Here is a 12,430-nt window from a genome sequence, read left to right as displayed (position 1 = left end):
CAGAGTTTTCTGGGCAGGAGTCTCCCTGCCCTGACCACCACTCAGAGCCAGCATAGAGCAGGGAGACAAGCGGGTACCTGGCCTGTACGTTTTGTCCTCTGCTTTGGGCCAGTTGGGTTTCTTTAGAAAAATGCTCGGTTATGTCCTTTGCCCATTCTTCTCCTGAGACCAAACCCTGACCTTTGATATACAGTGGACTTGGAGCCAATGTCCTTGACTCCATCCAGCTGAAGTCAGGCTGCCTGTTGCAAAGAAAGGCGTTGGAGGTGAGGAAGGGTGCGGTACAGGGCCTGCCCGCTCCAGCACGTGGCGAGGAGGCTGATATGATGGCCGACCTTTCCTGTACTAAACTCCTAGCATATGCTCAGTGCATTCAGTCTATTACCTCACTGAATTCTCACACCAGCCTTTGGGTTTCTGCTGGACTGTCCCTTTGACGTGAGGAAACAGAGGCTCAGGGTGTTTAACTGACTTACTCAAGAACACACAGCTAGTTAAGCATCTAAGCCAGAATTTGAGCCCAGATCTGTCCTGTTCCAAAGCTACACTCTTAATTATTCCTGTCCCCCTCTCTTCCACCATCCCTGAGCTGGTTTCTCTGGATACTTGGGGTAGTGGAGGCCAGTGTGAAGATATTGTCTTTGACCTGAGAGAAGGAAGGGAGAAAGAGAACTTGGGCTTGTGGAAATAAACAAAGAGTACACTAATGAGAACAAGCAAAGGGTATTTATTCAGAGCTTGCTATAGCCAGGGAGTCAGCCACTGTCACTTCCATTTGACAGAGACTCAAAGGCAGGCAGAGGAGTGGGAAAACTTCACATTGGAAAAAAGGGGAGGCTTCAGGTGTGCCCTGATTGGAAGCTGTTAGCTCAGGACAGCTGTCGGTGGGCTCCCTAGAACGGGGGCTTCCTATGGGATTGGTTAGGGAGCATATTTGCCTTCCTCCAGTTTGTCGGATATTGGAAGTAGGGACAAAATTGGGGAAGCTGTCAATTATTAATTAAGTCCTGGCCATTTGGGGCTAATTGCTACAGGGGTTGTTGTGTGGCTTCCCGGACTGTTGCTGCAGGTTTGGGGTCAGAGTTCTATTTTGATATATGATCTGGCCATTGTCCACTTGCATTTCCATCTCTCAGACTCCTCCACATCAGGAGTGAGGCTCTGCCTGGACTGGCTCCCTGCCCCACCCCTCTTCCTCTGCTTCTCCTCCTGTCCTTTCTGTAGCCTCTGGTCCCAGCAAGTTTGGTTGCAATTTATATGTATTAACACTAGATTCTTATAGTAAACCTGAAAGGTAAGTGTATTAATTATTTACTGCTGCATCACAAATAACCCCAAATTGAGCAAATATTTATTATCTCACACAGTTTCTGGGGGCCAAGAATCCGGAAGTGGCTTAGTTGGGTGGCTCTGGCTCAGGGTCTCTCATGAAGTTGCAGTCAAGGGGTTGGCCAGGGCCACAGCCATCCAAAGGCTTGACTGTGGGTAGAGGATCAGCTTCTGAGATGACTGTTGGCAGGAGGCCTCGGTTCCTGACCATTGGATCTCTCCATGGTGCTGCAGGAGTGTCCTCATGTCCTCACGACATGGTAGTGCTGGCTTGCCTCAGAACCACTCCTGAAGAATGTACTAGAAGGTGAGCAACTGGTGGAAGGGAGAGGGATGGAAGAGTGAGGCTGCAGAGTGAAACATTAGCTATCATCATTATTTAATCTTCACAGCAAGCTTCGTAGAAAGAACGCATTGGCCCCCATTTGACATGAGAACATGGAGGCTCAAAAAGAGAAAAATCTTGCCTGAGGTCACAGAGCTGGTGACTGGCACAGCCTGGATTTAATCCCTTAGCTACCTTACAACCAAGTTCTTGCCAGCACTTGGTTTGGGGGGCAGAGGTACTTTTTAGGAAAAGACCCCCGATCCCCGAGGGCTTGGGAAGGGCCTCAGGAACGCAAGGAGGATCTGTCAACTGGGCGCCCCCCCTGCTCCAGAGACAAGGAAGCCAGTGCCTCTGGGCCCAGCTGCCACCTACACAGGACTGTTTTTACCCTCCACCTCAGCAACAAGTCTGCTTCTCCCAGGTCTGGAAGGGCCATCTGGGCAGTCTGGCTGCCCCTGGAAGAACCGCCACCAAGGGACTTTATGCCCTGTTGTCCCTGCAGCTGTTTCCAGATGGCCCTTTAGTTCTTTGGCTTGCCTTGGCCATCTGGGGTCAGTAAAAAGACCCCCTCCTCCAGAACAAGAGGTTAATAAAACCTCCTGATTAGTACCACTTGCTGGATGGACCTATCTCAACTAAAATATCTATTTTTATTGCTCACATTTTAAACAAGGTTAAGAAAGTGCTCTTTGCATAAGCTATATTAATGAAGAGATACGAATAATTTTATTTGCATATTTAAGTAGATTTATTTGCATAATTGTAAGCCATCCCCCCCTCAAAAAATGTAACTAGATGACCACTGTATGACAGTATGCTTTGGGGAGGCCCAAGAGCCCTTGTACATTTTCTGAAGTGGTTTCCAACAACCCGCTTAGGATCCTGTTTACACTATTCATTTGTTTGGCAAACTCTCCCTGCAGCAAGCAAAGGTTGCCTTCTGCTCAGTTCCTGTCCAAATGATCTCACGTTTCAAATTTGCACAGGGGAAGTTAATGACGTTTTACTGCATCTGGTACAGAATTAAAATAAACATGGAGTGCTCCGTTCAGCCTTTGCCCCCTGTGAGACTGCAGGGTTGGCCCCTGCTCTGTTTACCCACAGAAGGTGGAAGGCAAATGGAGGCCCCCAGGCAGTTCAGGCCAAGTGGTAGGAGAAATGCCTTGGGCATTTGTGCAGTAGCAGAAGGGGGCAATGCCTGTGTAAGTGCCACATATTGGAGAGCAGAGACAGGTGTCACAAGTGTCATGGAACTTCGCACCCCACGCCTGCCACCTGTCTGATTTGTGTTTCAGAGAATAACTGGAATTCAGAGATCTGGAATCTATTTCTGCCTCTGCCCCTAATTGGCTATGTGACCTTGAACAAGTCATCCATCCTCTCTGGCATTCAATTGGCTCATCTATAAATCAAGGGAGCTTAATCAGAAATCTTCAATAAAACTTTATTGACAAAAACAGGTAGGGGGCCAGATGGGCCATAGTCTGCCTTCCTCTGCTGTATGCATCCTGTGGACTACAGGTGGCATGGGGACCAAGGTCTGTGCCTGGTCTGCCTCTAAAGTACTGCTTGGGCCTCTGTTACCCCATCTGTAAAATGGGGAGGTTGGTCAATATCTGCATTCCCCACACTGTGCTCTGTGGATTAATAGTTCTGTGAGGTCTGTTACAGTAGAGACACTGACCTGAACAGGTGTCTTTGCTGTAGGACTTCCCAGGACCTTCAGTGCGTGTGTGTGCTTTGTGACTTTCCTAGGGGGGATGCACGATGCAGTATCTGACAATGAAACCCTTTTTTACTAACACCAACTAATATTTTGTGTTACTCTACACCCCTTAACACAGTTTGGGAAATGCCCTGTAGCCTCCCTAAGCTACAGTTTCCTTCCCTATAAAACAGGGATGGTGGATGGTACCTGCCTGCTAGAATTGTTGGGAAGATTAAATGAGGTAATGCCTGGAAATGGGCCTGGCACAGAGTTAATGCTCAATAAATGCTGCTAGCTATTATTTATAACAAGGTCCTTCTTTTCCAGCTCTGACATTCTGTGCTTCCAACTGCCGCATATAATTAAACTCCAAAGCCTCTGGCTTCACGAGTAGAAAGAACAAGCCTGGAGGAAGGAAAGGGGAAAAGAAAGATCCTTCTGGATTGCTCATTTCTGTGCCAGTCTCACTGACAGCCATCACAATAGGGAAATATAGCAAGATGCCAACCCCTAATGACAGGGCTTGGGTGAGTTGGTGGTTCCCTGTTTAGCTCGAACACTGTGGGGAATATCTGAGACTGTGGAGAGGTGAGAAGTAAAATCAGTGCTGCTTTATGGTCAAGTAGTAGAACCTAGCCACATCCTGCACGGGTCAGCTTCCCTTTCCCATTACAGGACAATGGTCATCCTGGCCACTTTCTGGTATGAGTGACATTCTGGGAGAACAGTGACAGGGAGAGCTGAGCCAGAAAAGGTAAGTAGGATAGGTCAGGTGAGAAGGACAGGAAGGGCAGTCTCTCGGAGGAACAGCATTTGCAATGGCTCAGAAGCTGGAGGAGCACATGACTGGGGTTGCCAGGAATCACGGGTGCGGAGGCAGTGAGGAGCAGAACTGGAAGAGAAGGCTCAGGAGGCGGTGGGCACCAGGACACGCCAGACTTTATCCAAGTCGGGGGGAGGCACCCCGTCAGTCTGGTATTTACATTCCCCTGGATTAAAAATAAAACAACTTCTTTCTGTATTTTTCAAAACTTTAACAATGAACATCTATAGCTTTTATAATAAGAAGAAAAATTGTATTTTTGAAAAAGGAAGGAAATGGTCACCTTCATAGCCATCTGGAGGGTAAAGTGGACTGTTGATGGGCAAAAGATAACGAGGAGCAATCCCACTCCCAAAGAACTGAAAACTGGTACGCAAATACATGTACATGCACGTTCATAGCAGCATGGCTCACAATAGCCAAAAGGTGGAAACAGCCCAAATGTCCATGAGTGGATGAAAGGATAAGCAAAATGTGGTTTATCCATGCAATGGAATACTATTCATAGAAAGGAATGAAGTACTGATGTGTGCCACAAGATGGGTGGACTTCAAAAACATGCTAAGTTCAAGAAGCCAGACACAAAAGGTCACACACTATATGATTTCATTTATATGAATTATCCAGAAGAGGTAAATCCATAGAGTCAGAACACAGATTGGTGGTTGCCAGGGGCTGGAGAGAGGGGTGACTGCTTAAGGGGTACGAGGTTTCCTTCTGGAGTCATAAGACGGTTTGGAACTAGGCAGAAGAGATGGTTGTTCAACATTGTGAGCATACTAATTGCTGCTAAATTGGTCTCTTTAAAATGGCTAATTTTATGTTATGTGAAATTCACCTCAAGTTTTTTTAAAAAGGTAATAATGAAAATGAACTAAGGCAGTGAAAGAGGAGATGGGAAGGGGTGGAAGATTCTGGAGCCTGGGCACTGCTCAGACCTGAGGGACAGTACCCAGATTTCTGGCTTTCACTGGGAGTGGACAAGTGAGAGGAGTGGCCGGGCTAGGATGGAGCTGAGGGGCTCAGGGCTGAGCATGATGAGTCTGAAGTGCCCGTGGGATGTGCATGTGACAGTGTCAGGCAGGCAGTCGGAAGTGCAAATGGGGAACTTAGAAGAAGGACCCTGAGGCTGAAGATAGAGGTTGAGAAGTCACCAGCTTGTTCACCCATTCACTGAACACACCTGCCATGTGCTGGGCCCAGTCAAGTGCTGAGAAATCGTGGTGAAAAACAGTCCCTGCCCATAAGGAGCTCAGTCCTTGAATCTGCCAGCAGTGTGAAGACAGAGGAAGACAGATAGAGAAACTCAGTAATGATAAACCAGTGAGAAGGAGCTGGGAGAGAGAGACATAGCACGTTGTGGGCACGCAGAAGGAGACTGCTGCCGCAGGCCACAGAACACAAGATATGAATGCTTTGCTCTCTCCCAAACAGCCTAGCAATGCCAGCTCCTACTCAGCTTGGGAAATTCTTTCCACACTCTGCTGGCAGATTCATGGACTCCATGCACATCCTGCAAGGTAAAGGACCTTTTCAGCAGGGAGGCCAATCAGACACCATCCCAGTGAAGGGAAAGACATGTTATAGTGACTCCTGTCACCTGCACCAGGGTTCGTGAAGGCTAGAAGTGGAATCGTGTTCAGGAGGTCAAGACAACTGCCTGGGGACTGCCCTCCTTGAGCAGGTCCCACAGGGCCCATAGGCACAAGGTGTGTTGGCTCTGGTTAAATTGTATTCAGAATTGTGAAAACGTCTTGCCCCCAAGGAAGTGGGTATTTACTATTTTGTCTGCTCTCAATGCCGTCTGCTTTCTTTTGAGGAAGTGCTCTTCCCTATTCCAACCAGTTACGGTGGGAGCTGCCAATCATGATCCCCCCACTCCAGATATAAGGGGACACGTGAATGAGGCTGGGACAATCTTAGTACCTCTTCTGCCTGAACTCAGTGATTGTCCCAGGGATGGGCAAGTAACCTGTGATAGACTGTTCGGTGACCACCAATGAAGGATGACACCAGGTATTCACACCCTTGTTGTCCCTCCCACATTGACTCTGGGCTTGGCCATGTGACTTGCTTTGGCCAATAGGACAACTACAAGTGCACCGCAAGCAGAGGCTTGACAAATGCTGGCACATTGAGGCTTGTCCTCCTGCAATACTCACTTTTGGGACCCAGGTGCGATATAAAGAAATCTTTAAAAGGTTCAGGCTATTTTCTCCAGCAGTTCTACTTCCAAGAATTTATCCTATTGCAACAGTTTTCAAATTGTGTTCCCTGTGGAACACTGAGGTTTCACAGAGGTGCTTTGTTGGTTCTGCAAAGCTTTGATTTGAATGTCACAGGTGCTGGGGCTGATTAAAAACAAACAAACAAAAAAACTTCAGCATCATCTACCATCTTTAAATGGCTTTCTAAATAATGTACATTCAAATTTATAAAAGTCTTTGGCCCTTCCCAGAAAATGTTTGCTAACTTCAGGTTTATAATTATGAAAAATTGGAATCAACCTAAATGTCCAAGAAAAGGAGATTGATCAAATTACAGGGCGTCCCTGCAGAAGATGGGATGCAAGGCCCCTGGTGAAAACTGATGCTGCAGCAGAGTGGCTCCCAAGATTGGTTGCACAATGCAACCACCTGGGGGATTTTAAAAAATCTTGAAGCCCAGCCCTATTCCGGACCAATTAAATCTGATTCTGGGGATGAAACCCAGTCATCAATATTTTTAAAGATTCCCTGGACAGTTCTAATGCAGAGCCACTATTATAGAAGAATATTCAATGACATAGAAAGATAGCCAGTATGTGTTACTAAGTAAAGAAAAGCAAATTATCTTTCTTTGTACTATGTGACTCCTTTCTGGTAAATTTCTACACACACACACACACACACACATGTGTGTGCACAGACTCACATATAAGAACAACGTATGCCAAAACATTGATAGTGGTCATCTCTGCAGGATGGGACAATGAGAGATTTTGATCTTTTCCTTTTTGTTTATTTTTTTATATGTTCTACAAAAAAAAAAAGCATTATCTTGTAATAAGTACAAAAAAAGATAAAGTAGTTAACAGCTTAAAAAGCCATATACTTTTTGTTTTGGGAAAAAAATACAGAGATGAGCATCTAATCAAATAAAGTATCCTTAGGTCATTTGTGAACACAGCATGTCCCCAGGTATGCAGCCCAACAGAAAGGCAGGTCCCAGCGTCATGGAGACCCCAGGGCCCTGTAAGGCAGGTGCTGCAGCCAGGAAGCCTCAGGTTCCGCTACTGTTAAAAGGGATGAGTCTGCCTGCCTCACAGAACTAAAGGCATGAATGCACAGTGTCTGAAATATAGTAGGTGCACAATAAAGGCTGTTGCTTTTTCCTCCATAACCAGCTCTCAGAGTCAGAGCCTGCAGCCAGTCAGCTTCTTGCTGCTCTTGCTGAAGGAGGATTGGCTTTGCCAAAGCTGGGCTGCCCAAGTTCATCCACAGCTGCTGGTCCCTAATGCTGTCAACTTTGGCTTATAATGTCTGCTGCCCCTGGCATTTTCCCATGCTCCCTAGAAAGACCCTGGCCTCTCATCAACGAAACCTGATGACTCTTTCATCAATATGACCTGTATCCACTATCTCCAGATTGGGTCTCATCTGCATAAAAAAGGAGAGGGCTGCTCACTTTTAATAAAAATGATAATAGTAGCTGCCATATATCCAAACCCTACATAAGCCTGGGCTTAGCATCCTCTGTCTCTCAGCCTCAACTCTGCAGAGTATGTGATAGTGTTCCCATTTCCCAGGTGAGGCTCGGAGAGGTGAAGGCATTCATTCAAGGTCACACAGCTGGTAAGTGGCAGGTACAACACTGCCTTCTTAGCTATCTCCATTCTATCTTCTACTTCAAAAGGTAGATGTTCCCCACGTTCAGTTTAACATACAGTCAAGTTTCAGAACTGTTATTATAAAAGCAGTGATTCTCAACATTGACTGTACTATACCTTGGAATCACCTGGAAAGATTTTTAAAATGCCAGTCGGGAGTTGAGGGTTGAAGAGTGGAGGGGAGGGCAGGGGGAAGGGAGGGAAAGGGAGGGGCAGTAACTGGAAGGGGGCACGGGGGAGCCTTCCAGCATTCTGGTAATGTTCTATTTCTTGATCGAGGTGCTGGCTACTTGAGTGTGTTCATTTTTGTGAGAATCATTGATCTGTACATTTATGATCTGCATACTTTTCTAGATGCATGTTATTCTCTGGTAAAAAAAATTTTTTTTAATAATTTTTTTAAGTAAAGAAAAAAAGGCAGCTGCCATCAGCCACTTCATTGCCCGCTGGGAAAAGGCAGTCTGGGTCCTGACTCATCATCCCAAGGATGCTTTTCACAGTGTCAAGCAGCTGTTGGCCTCTGAGTCTATGCCTATCCTTGACAACGAGCTGCTCAAGCCTGCTTCCTTACCATGAATGCCTCTTCCTGAACTAATGCCGTGCTTATCTGCAAAATGCTCCCTGTTGCTGCAGTAGCAGGTACCCCCCCAACAGCCAGGTCCTGAGGCTGGGCTCTCCAGCTCCCCAGTCTGAACAGCTAAAGTCTTAGGACCCGATCTCAGCTAGGCCCTAGGACCTAGGGCGGCAACCTGAGCCTGAACTGTGAGTTCCCTGTTGACCTCTGCCCTGACTCATAATTTGAGTCACTGGATGTATGTTCTCTTGTTCTGCAGTTGCAGACGCTCTGATTTCTGGCTAAGCCCATGGGTGTGTGAAATGAAGACTATGTTCCTCGTCCTCCCTTGCAGCTAAGTGTGGCCATGTGACTCAGTTCTGGCCAATAAATGTAAGCAGGATGGCTGATTAGCTCAGGTGGTTAGACCATGGTGCTGACAACACCAGGATCAAGGGTTTGCATCCCTGTGCTGACCAGCCGCCAAAAAAAAAAAAGAAAGAAAGAAAGAAAAAAGAAAAGAAAGTGAGTAAAATAGTCTGTGTAATTCTGGAATTGCCCTTAAAAAGGGACAGAGCTTTCCTCCTTCCCCTCCTCCTTCCTGCTACCTGGAATATGCCATGAAAAAGTTGAGTTCCAGCAGCCATGTTGTACCACAGGGTGGAAGTCACATTTGAGGATAGCAGAGCAACGAGACAGCGGAGCCTGTGTCCTCTGTCTCTGTCATCTCCTTTGCACCATGGAGCACCCTGTTGGCTCTGGACAGACTCCCTCAGGATTACTTAACAGAGGCAAGAGACAAATAAGCTTTAAACTGTTTGAGCCAATAATGTGTGGAGTTTTCCATTCCTCTCAACCCACCTTAACCCTAACTGACACATGGGGCTTCTGACTTGATCCTTGGGCCTGAGTTCTTGCTTTGGTCACCTGTCCAGTGTGAGGATGAGTGGCTTGGCTTGCTCTGTCCTGTGACTGGAATTCTGACCCCATCCCAGCTCAGTGGCTGAAATGTGCTACCTGCTGCCGCCCCCATCCATGCTGCCTATGCACCCAGCAGGATTTTGTGATTCTGGGCTTGCCTCTTGCCAGGGTGGAGTACAGGCAACTGCTTTAGTCACTTTCCTGGAATGAAACCAGCTGCCTGCCTCCCCTACCCACGTCCCACTCATCCCCATACCCTTGGCTCCTGCCTTGGGTATGACAGCTGGCTGCTCTCTGGACATCCACAGCAGGGCCAATGCCTACAGCATCTTCCCCAGTGAATAGGTCCAGGAGCAGCCGGTTCCTGATATCCAGAAACAAGGGCACCTTTATTCATTCACTCACTCAACAGATATTCATTGAGAGTCTATTATAGGCATTGGGGATGCAACAGGAAATAAGGCCAGAGCAAATGGCCGGCCTAGAGCAACACTTACAAGCACAGGCTGTTGAGTGGGAATGTCAGGCACCGCCATCAAAGACTGGAACTAATCCCAAGGAATTTTCAGGCATTTCCTTTAAGGATATGCCCAGGACCTGGGTTATGTGTGCAAGCCTGGATGAGTCACTACGCTTCCCTGGTCCTCACCTGCCCCATCTGCGCATCTCCTTGTGATGAGGGACCAACAGGTAGAATCAGGATCCAAAGAGACTATTACTCAAATCTCAGCTCTACTAGCGAGTGTAATGGGGTTACTAATGCCCACCTTCCAGGCAAGGGAGCACAAAGCAGAGAATTTTTCTGTGCTGAAGCTCTGCAACCCTAACTTCCTGTACATGGGTCGCTGCGGTCCTCTAGTGGCCACTGGATAAATTGCACAGCACACCTGCCTGAAGGCGGGGAAGTGGGAGAAGCTTCTCCCCTGCTTGATGCTGGGATTCTCAACCATGCCAGACCCCAAACTCCCTTTTCATAAAATATATGTTGTTTAATGGTAGAGGTTTTAAAATATTTCAAGCAGCTTTACTGGGGTATTGGCATACAATAAACTGTGCATATTTATAGAGTATAATTTGATAACTTTTGATATATGTAATATATGTACACTTGCAATCATTGTCACATTCTAGATAGTGAATATATCCATTATCCCCAAAAGTTTCCTTGTGCCCCTGGGTTATCCCTTCTCTGCCTCTTCCTACTCCCAAATTCCCAAGCAACTACTGATCTGTGTTCTGTCATTATAAATCAGTTTACATTTTCTTGAGTGTTCTATAAATGGAACAATAAAGTATGTACTCTTTTTTGTCTGGCTTCTTTCACTCAGCATAATTATTTTGAGATCGATCCATGTTGTCTTGCATAACAATAGTTCATTCCTTTTTATTGCTAAATAGTATTCTATTGTATGAATGTATTACAATTTCTTTATCCATTCAGAATGATCATCAGTTTAAAAATTAATATAATGCCCTAACTATAATATATAAGAGAAACTAAAGAGAAGTAATCAAATAATAGGTAAGCGCTGTGTAAGTGCTCAGGCATGACCACACTGGAACATATAACAGAGTAGTCAGATGCTCGCACCCATGTGTACAATCACAGCAAACGTACCAGCTACAAGTGCAGCCAGAGGTGTGGCATGTTGGCCCATCAGCTACAACAAGCAGCATCACCATGGCATATTGCACAATATAGGGGCATGGCTAGGCTTTGAGCCCACATTTGTTTGGTTCTAAAGTTCAGCAGTTGGCCATTCCATGCAGGAAGGTACAATGCTTGTGGCCCAATGCGTGGGGTCCAGGGTTGAGTGGAGAAGGTGGACACAGGCAGATTTCAGCTTGGTGGTGGCATTCATTTCTCACAGGGCTGACCACCAGGGTAGTGTGTTCCTATTTAAGTTATGTAGGTGGGGTGTTTGGACTGGACCACCCTATGATGTCTGCTGGCTATCCACTACCCAGACTCATTCACTAAGGGCCACATCTGATTTTTCAAATGTATGCTTGTATTTCACTTGTCTTGTAGTTCACAGCACAATCCAGGGGCTTCCCATTGGCACCTTCCTGAGCAGAGACATGTGACTTCTTTTTTTCCCCTGCTCTCAGGGCCAGCAGCAGGTACAGGCACTGCTCAGTCCTACTGAGAGCCTCTCTCAGGGCAGGATATAATTTTTTGGAAGAAAGTATTTAGCAATGCTTTTAAGGCAACAGGGCTTTAGAATCTGTTATTATGAAATATTTAGTTATATTTACCTTCTTGGATAATTCACCTTCCAGGTTATTATTAAAAGAGTCTGTTGGTCGGTGGGGACCCTTGGCTTCTGAGTGGCCTGTCCTTGCAAGGAACTCATTCCAGAAACTTTGATGAATTTAGTTAAACTAACTCTAGTGTTACAGAGAAGGATCCAAGGTCCAGAGTAAGCGAGATCTGTAATACATGGGTTCTATAACCATTTCCCAACTCCATTTTTAACCTATCACACCAACATTTTCCTCTGGATCCAGTTAAATATGTTGTGCTTTAATTAGTATGCCTTACTTCCTCCTGTTTTCCTTGGAAATGTTTTCCTTGTACTTTTTCTGTTTTCTTATTTTAATTGAAACATAATCAATTATGCATAAATGTGGGATACAGGGTTGAATATCAATACCTCTGTATAATATGTGATGATCAAATCAGGGTAATGATTATATCCATCATTACAATATCCATAATATCCATCATTACAAAATGTGATCATTCTCTGTGACCCTTCACCAATTTCTCACTAGCCCTTCTCCCCCTTTCCCACCTCTAGTAACCACACTTCTATTCACTACTTTTGAAAGTTCAATGAATTATTGTGATTGTTGTATCTTTGTTTCTTTCTTTTTTTGTGTGTTTATTTTTTTTA

This window comes from Cynocephalus volans, chromosome 8 (genome assembly GCF_027409185.1).
Source record: "Cynocephalus volans isolate mCynVol1 chromosome 8, mCynVol1.pri, whole genome shotgun sequence".
Lineage (NCBI taxonomy): Eukaryota > Metazoa > Chordata > Mammalia > Dermoptera > Cynocephalidae > Cynocephalus > Cynocephalus volans.
The sequence above is the reverse complement of the archived record's forward strand: the minus strand, read 5'-3'. Positions refer to the sequence as shown.